This window comes from Crocodylus porosus, unplaced genomic scaffold (genome assembly GCF_001723895.1).
Source record: "Crocodylus porosus isolate Cpor-Errol unplaced genomic scaffold, CroPor_comp1, whole genome shotgun sequence".
NCBI lineage: Eukaryota > Metazoa > Chordata > Crocodylia > Crocodylidae > Crocodylus > Crocodylus porosus.
In genome coordinates this window covers 243,276,355-243,284,361 of record NW_017728886.1, presented here as the reverse complement: position 1 = coordinate 243,284,361, position 8,007 = coordinate 243,276,355, and positions in this window count along the sequence as shown.

Sequence of the window (8,007 nt, the reverse complement as noted above, 5' to 3'; positions counted from 1 at the left end):
CCGTCTTCCACATCCGCTCACTGGTAGGGCAGAAGAGAATACCACCTGTGCACCTATCTCCTTCAGCACCCCCCCCCCCCAAAGCGTGGTAGTCCACCGTCAGGTGATCAGGGCTTCTTCTGGCCACATCATTAGTACCCACATGGATTAGGAGCATGGGTAGTAATCGGTGGGCTGGATCACAGCCTGAATCATCCCCATGACATCCTGAATCTTTGCTCCGGGTAGGCAGTAGATCTCGTGTGTTGAGGGGTCCTGGTGACAGATGGGGCCCTCTGAACCTCTCGGGATGGAGTCACGTATGATGATCACTTGACGCTTTCTCCTCCAGGACTGTTTAGCTCCTTCAGCTTGTTTGGAGCATGGAGAGTGTGGAGTTGCCTCCTCTCCAGTTGCCTCCTCTCCTTCCTTCTCCTGCAGTGTTGCCAGGGCCTCATACCTGTTCTCCAGCCGGACTGGAGGAACTGATACTGTTGTGTTGAGAGAAGCCTTGGTTCTGGAGGTGACCATCTGCCACTCTGCAGTGGATGGCACTTCCCGAGGTGCTTGTTCCTTGGGTGTGTGGCCTTGCAGGGAAAGGAAATAGTCATCAATTTTGTTCTCCACCTCCCTGATTCCCTTTAGCCTGCCTCCTCCTGGAGCTCCCTCACCTGCACCTCCAAGGCCCTAAGGCTGGGACCTGCATGACGGGTGTGGGGATCCCCAATCCCTGCCCCCCGGGCCTTCCTGGGCAACCCCTGCAGGCCAGGGGGTGGGGGGATGCCGGCTCTTTCGTGAGCTCTGTCTGAGTGGAGGCCTCAGACAAACCCCTGGTAGGCTGTGCCCCCCAGGCAGGGGACCTGGCAGCACTCCGCATCAACACCATCGTAGGAGTTGCTGTTTATTTATAGCTTAGTGCAGTGCCGTTGCCCTGCCCTATCAGGAGTCTCCCTCCTGGCCCTTCCTGCTCGCCCACCAGCACAAACACCGGTGCAAACACCAGCCTGTTTGTACCTTCTGTTCATGTGGTGCGGCTCGGAAGCGCAGCTCTCTACCAACTCAGCTAAGAGGGATCCGGGGGTCTTCCCCTCTGGACCCGGCTCAGCTGTGTCTGGTCCCTCTGCCCACATTCTTTAGGGGGATCAGCTGCTGCTGCCCCTGCTGCTGGCTCTGCTGCTGCTACGTCTGCCTTAGCCTCGGGTCAGGTAAGGGGACATAAGTGCATGCAGGACACACGTGTGCCTGGATCCCTCCTCTCCTCCCTGCTCCTGCTCCTGGCTCCCATGATTGACCACAAGGTGAACATGAGCCTTCAATGTGATGCTGTGGCTAGTAAAGTGAGCAAAATGCTGGCTTACATCCATAGATGCTTCTCAAGCAAATCCCAGGATATCATTCTCCCCTTGTACTCGGACTTGGTGAGGCCGCAGCTGGAGTAGTGCATCCAGTTTTGGGCTCCACAATTCAAAAAGGATGTGGAGAATGCAAAGGAGAGACACGTGCATGATCAGAGGTCATGAAAACAGACCTTATGATGAGAGGCTGAGAGTCATGGAACTCTTCAGCCTGGAAAAGTGCAGGCTCAGGGGTGATCTGGTGGCCACCTATAAGTTTGTCAGGGGTGTTCATCAGGATCTGGGGGAATGTTTGTTCACTAGAGCACCCCAAGGCATGTCAAGATTGAACAGTCACAAACACTGCAACCGATTCAGGCTGGATGTAAGGAAGAACTTCTTTAGTGTCTGAGCCTCTCAGGTTTGGAATAGACTACTGGCAGAAGTGGTTCAAGCACCCACTTTGAATGCCTTCAAGACACATTTGGCTGTTTATCTTGCTGGGATCCTATGATCCCTGCTGACTTCCTGCCCCTGGGGCAGGGGGCTGGACTCGATGATCCTTCAGGGTCCCTTCCAGACTGAATGTTTGTGAAATGAAATCTATGAAATCACTTGGCCAGGGCCAGGAGGAGGTTGACCAGGAGGTCCCAGGACTTGGTGCAGCTGAAGATGGGGTAACCAAAAACAAAAAGATGAGGGGGTGAAATTCAGCCAGAACCTCAGGAGGAAGTTCTGGAGGTGGAGGGGCTGTAGCCTGGCATACTCAAGTTCATGTGCACCAGAGTCTCCCTCTTCCCACAGAAGAGGTAGGAGACTGGGATGTCTGTGAAGCTCGTTACATGCATGCCCATGGCAACTGCTTCATGGAGGAGCTGCCAGCCAAGGTCCCCAGTGGTTTGTGGGGGGAGGGGTACAGTTACTGGGGTGATGCAGCCACACCCTCACCGAGCAGATCTCACCACTTGGTCTCTGGGTGGGACATGAAGGCAGCATGATGGATCATGTGGCACATGAGCATGTAGAGGTGGCAGCGATGGACAGCTGAAAAGCGAACTGTTCTGGTGTCCTCCAGCTGGCTCAGGTTGTGAAGCAGGGAGTGCCTTGAGTCTGGGTGAGGTGCCAACCCCACAACAAACTCTAGTGGGCTGGAAGACATGGGGGGGCAGAGTCTGCCACCATGCAGGATCTGATCAACAAGGGCAAGGGCATCAGGAGGTAGGTCAGATTTCACCTCCTGGACCAAATGGCAGGTTGCTCATGTCATGGGTAGACCCATGCACCAGGCCAGCACAGTGGGGTCCACCCACTCCTAACTATCATAGTCCATGAGGTCTACAATATGGATAACACCAACCAGGATCAAACTGTTGCAACCAGGGTGCCTCTGCTGTATGGGTACCAACACTGTATAGCAGTTGCTGTAGGGCCTGGCCACTTTGCTTATTGCTATGCTGCAGCCCTATTTCCTTAGCAAACAGTCCCGCCACCATCATCACTATTGCCACTGCATGCCCCTTTGCCCATACTGGGGTTGAAACTACCACTGCAGAATGAGGGTGTGGTGACATAGCAGCTCTGGCTTTGCCGTGTAGCATGAGGCATATGACAGGAGCTAGAGCTACTGCTGCTGCCACCACCAGAGCCACTCCACACTCTGGGCTGGACCCAGACTGCAAGGAGCCCTATGGTCCAGATCTGGCCTGGGGCACAAAGTGAGTTTAATATTTCTGATTCATACTCTTCATTATTTTTCCTTTGTGAATTCTTCAAGTTACTTATACCTTTAAGTTATGAGTTTTGTGGAAACAAGAGCCGAAAAATTGCTTCTTAAATCTCTTTACTCATCTTGTGGTGTAACTTTGTGTGGTATCTTTTTATATATCCAAAACCAAGTCTTCTAAGGTCTATGTGGCCTTTTTATGGATGACTAAAGTCTGTGGAGCTGCATTTTGATGGAAGGTCTGCCTGCATGGATCTAATGCATACTCTGGCCCAGAACAATAAAAGCATTAAGAATGTTTTTATACCTCCATGATCGTTTTCCAAGAAATTTTTTCCTATGGAGTACAATACTGAGACATCATATCTGTATGTGCTACTTAGGAAGAACCTTCCCCCCATAAGGCTGAGAAAGAGATAAAGAGTAACATAAAGAAACCACCCCTCTTCCCTCCCCCACTGCCCCCTGAATTTTGAAGGTCATTTTATGGCTCCCATTGGCTACTTATTTTATCTCTTAAGCACCTGGTTTGTATTTTAATTAAAATATTCTTGTATCTCCATTTTATGCTATGTTTGAACTACTTTGTAAATTCATAAAGTCCCAGGCTTTTCAATTCATCTAGTCTATTTGGAATAAGTCAATTTTAATTTGTGTAGAACAGATCTTTGATAATGAGATTCTCCTCTACATGTCTTTCAGTTTCCCTGTGGCCCTGTAGTGCCTGACAAGGATATGTTTTGTAATTATGACTTAATTAAGAATTCCCGTAAGAAGTGCCATATATAGAGCAGCCACTCAACAACCATCAGCCATTTAAAAGCAACACTTTCAGTATGACTTTATTTTTGCCCCAATCAAAATCTGATACAGCCCTAGTTGTCCTCTAGCTGCTTTGCCCAAGTCCAAGCCATGGCCCTTGTTCCTTGTCCACCAACCCTGCCTCCACTCCTTGTTTATCAGTAATTCATTAACTATACCTTGCAAGATGGGATGGACAGAGTAAATTATGTGAATATATTTATATTCTTTGGAGTTGCACTGTTCTAAAGACTTTTAATTTTCTAGTGTTAAAAAAAACCCATAGACCTACAAAATATTAATATTACCAATGGAGTTGTACATTCTCTTTAGGCAGGAATGCCCATAGGATGTAGGAACTGGTCATAAATTTGCAAATTTCAAGTTTAACAATGTTTTACTGAACTTTTTATCTTATGGGATAAAAGAACCTCAATAGTTTGTATGGTGTTTTAGGTTTTGCTCTTCTAAAGTTCATATTCAGCAACTGAAAGATTTCAAAAAGGTGTAGGGCATTAAATATTTAAAAATATTCTAGAGATAGGTCATGTCCTTTGCAGTATACAATACATTCACTTTTAAGAGCAGTTCAGCTACACACTGTTTTCACTGGCACAACATTCCTAAAATTGCTGGGCTTAGATTTTCCATGCTGCATTCAATGTGATTATATTTAAGAGAGAGATGTGGCAGAAGAGTGGGGGTGTTTCTTGAATTATTTATACTGAGTAAAATACCCTTTTCCTACAATAAAAAATATATATGTATTGTACTATTTTCCAGGCCAGCATACACAAGGAACATTCAAAGAGAGTTAAACTTTAGAGCTTGACATGAAGCTAATCCTTATTGAAAGGAAATGTGTTGTAAAGCAACAGGCAGTTGAAAAATCAGAACAGAAACAAACAAATAAAATCCACAAACATCAAAACAATTTCTTAACAAACTCAGTAGGTAGCCTAGACCGTCCTTTCCCCTCCTTAACAGGGTCCAATGAAAATCCAACTTCCTTTATGCTACTGCAAGACTAAACTTCAAAGTTCTTCCGTTCATAGCATAACTGACACCAGGGTTGAATTTTGAAGGTAATTTTGGGGGACAGTTCACATAAAGAAGATGCAAATGTCTCATTAATACATATATACAAAACATGATCTTTCAGAAACAAAAATCACCTTTAAGGATGAAAGATTTATGAAACTGCAAAAATAGATTCCATTATTTTGTGTCACTTAAAAGTTTTGCTACAGGACATTCTGTAATATCCTCCTGAGATTACTTTTCAATAGCCTTCAGAAACCACAGGCAGGTCGTGTATCACATCAGTGGCCCATCTACTCCAGTACCCTATTTCTGATAGTTGTTAGTTTCAGTTTTTTCCAAGGAAAGCCAAAAATAAAACAACACTCAAAAAATCCAAACCAAACTAAACCAAAACAAAAACTCTACAGAAGGCAGAAGAATAGCCAGAATAACTAGAATAGCTCATCTGCATGGAAAGTTTCTGATATCTTTCTAATCTTCTTATGCCTTGATATCCCACCAAAATGCTTGATGTTTTATTTTGTTAAACTATTAATATAACTGTATCATGGCAAGACTTGCACAGACTTCCTGTGTGAAAAATCATTTCCTTTTATGTGTTTTCTGTGGGTACATCTACATGTGTGTTTTACTGCAGAATAGACTAATTAGCTTTGCAGTAAATCATCACTGTCTACACATGTGCAGGTGTTAGGGTGCAGTAAATGAATTAACTCCACTGTACTACTTCCAACAGTACTATCTTAGGGCAGAGTAATTTACTGCATTGAAATACATGTGTACAGATTGAATGGAGGTGTAAATTGCGCCCAGTCAGCCGAGCCAGCAAGCGGCCTGCTCTGCCCTGGCTCAAATTGCTGTTGTCTTGTGCACATGTGTAGATGCTGCACCCAGGAGCAGTTCACTCCAACTCAAACTGCTCTGGAGTGTATTGCTTTGCATGAATTGCCCATGTAGATGAACCCTGTGAGCTTCACTGAATTTACTCAAATTCTTGTACTATAAGAAAGGGTGAATACTGGTTCCCAATCTACATTCTCTGTATTTGGTATACCTTTTCCACAGATCCTTTTGTTTATCTTTTTTAAGATCTCTTTTACATAGGAGATCTTAACACTGCATTCACCTGCTTTTTATTTCTTTTATTTGAACAAGGATAAAATTGAGAAAAAATACATTAGTAGATAAAAGGAGAGACAAGCAAATGAAACGATATACCCAAAATGCTGCCTGAGAAGCAGATAATTCAACAGTTCAGCATTCACCATTTGCCTTCGAAGAAATGGAAAATGAAGAACTAAAAAATTGGCTTCCAGTTTATGAACAGCAAGTCACATTAAAATTAAATGAGATAGAAGTGCAAGAGAATCAAAATTGGCAACCTGTCTTATCTATAATGAAACTCTGTATTACCATTGGATGAATCTCTGCTCTTGCTCTAATATATTTAATAAAAGGGATATCAATTCATGACCTGGGAGCTCTCAGGGGTGCCCCTGGGCAATACTTACATCCCTTGAAACTATTACATGTGTCAAATGACTGCCGAAGCAATAAACATATGGTTATCCCTCTGTTGACATGTCTCACCAGTTTCAGGTGACAAAAAAAGGAGAGGGAAATAAACGGCTACATACACTCCACTACTGAATAAGAGACCAGCAAGAGAGTAACAAGCAGCAAAGACACACTAGAGGAAACAACAAAATGATTAGATGCTGAAAGGATAAGTATAGAAAAGTTAAGTACATTTAGCAAAAGGGATGAGAGAGACAGCTGAAGAGAAGAGTTGTCATTATAAGGTGATGAACACTGTGCTGGAAACAGGAAAAAGGAGAATGGATGCTTGTTTTAAAGGATATATTAGCATTTCTATTACTTGAGTTGGTATAGAGTAGGAGTGGGTGATCATTTCAGCTGGAGGGCTGCTTAATGAGTTTTGGTGAGTTGTTCAGGGTTGCAAAAGTAGCCCTGCCCCTTGACAGGAGCCCCACCCCCTGGTCACCATCTTGGGACCAGAAGTTACACCCTCTAGCCCCTGACTTTTGCCACCAGAAGTCCCTCCCCTTGCCCCCAGAAGTACTCCTTTGGCGGCGGGAGGGGCAGAGGTTGCCATCTTGGAACCTGAAAAAAACATAACCATATACTAAACATCTGCTATAAAAATATTTTAATTTTTATTTCCAAAAATACTTTTGTCCTGATGTATGTATGTGTATATAGAGGTGTATAGTGTATATAGAGGTGACTGCATAATAGCTCAAAAATGAAGTCTTACTCTTGTATATTCTATGGGGGGGTGTAGGGGAATGTGGGGTGTGTGCTTAGAGGTATGAATATGTGTGTGCATGGGGTTTGTGATGGTTGTGGCTATGTTGCGGGGGGAGTGTAGAATATGTTGTGGGTGGTATTGTTTTTCTGGCCTCCCTGATTTCTGGTGGAGTCTCAGGAACTGCGTGTGGTGACAGGGAGCAGGGAAGACAACTGGATCCATCGCATGGGGCTTTCCCCCAGTGACACTCAATTGCTGGGAGCTGCACATCAGCCCCTTCCCCCCATGATAGAGGCAGGCTGGCCTGACTCCTCCTCTTGATGCCATGTGCAGCTTCCAAAATTGGCTAGACCTGCACACTGCCAAGCAGCTGTGTCTGTCTGATCCATGAGCACCCCAAGAACCCGCCACCACCAGTGGAGGCTCTGAACTATGAAAGGTGAGTGTTGGGGGGTTCCCACCCCCCACCCTCTCTCACACCTCAAGAACCTTCCCACACACACATCTACACCCTGTCCAACAGAGCTCTGCACTTCTGCCACCCCACCAGGTATGGGCCCCAGATTCTTGCCAGCCACAGATATACAGGCCATTAGTAGTGATGGTGAAACATGAGGCCTATTTGAGATGTGGAAGATTGAATAGTAGTTAAAATAAACCCTGAACTACCATATTTACTCAATTCTAAGACAAGGATTTTTCCTCACATTTAACATAGAAGGGCTTCTCTTGTCTTAGAATTGAGTACAAAGGCTGGGGGCGGGGCGGGGCAGGGAGGGCAGGGGAAGGTGGCTGCTGCTGTTCAGATTTCAGCCCCTACCTGAGATTAGGGCCATAGCTACAATTGCTGCCTG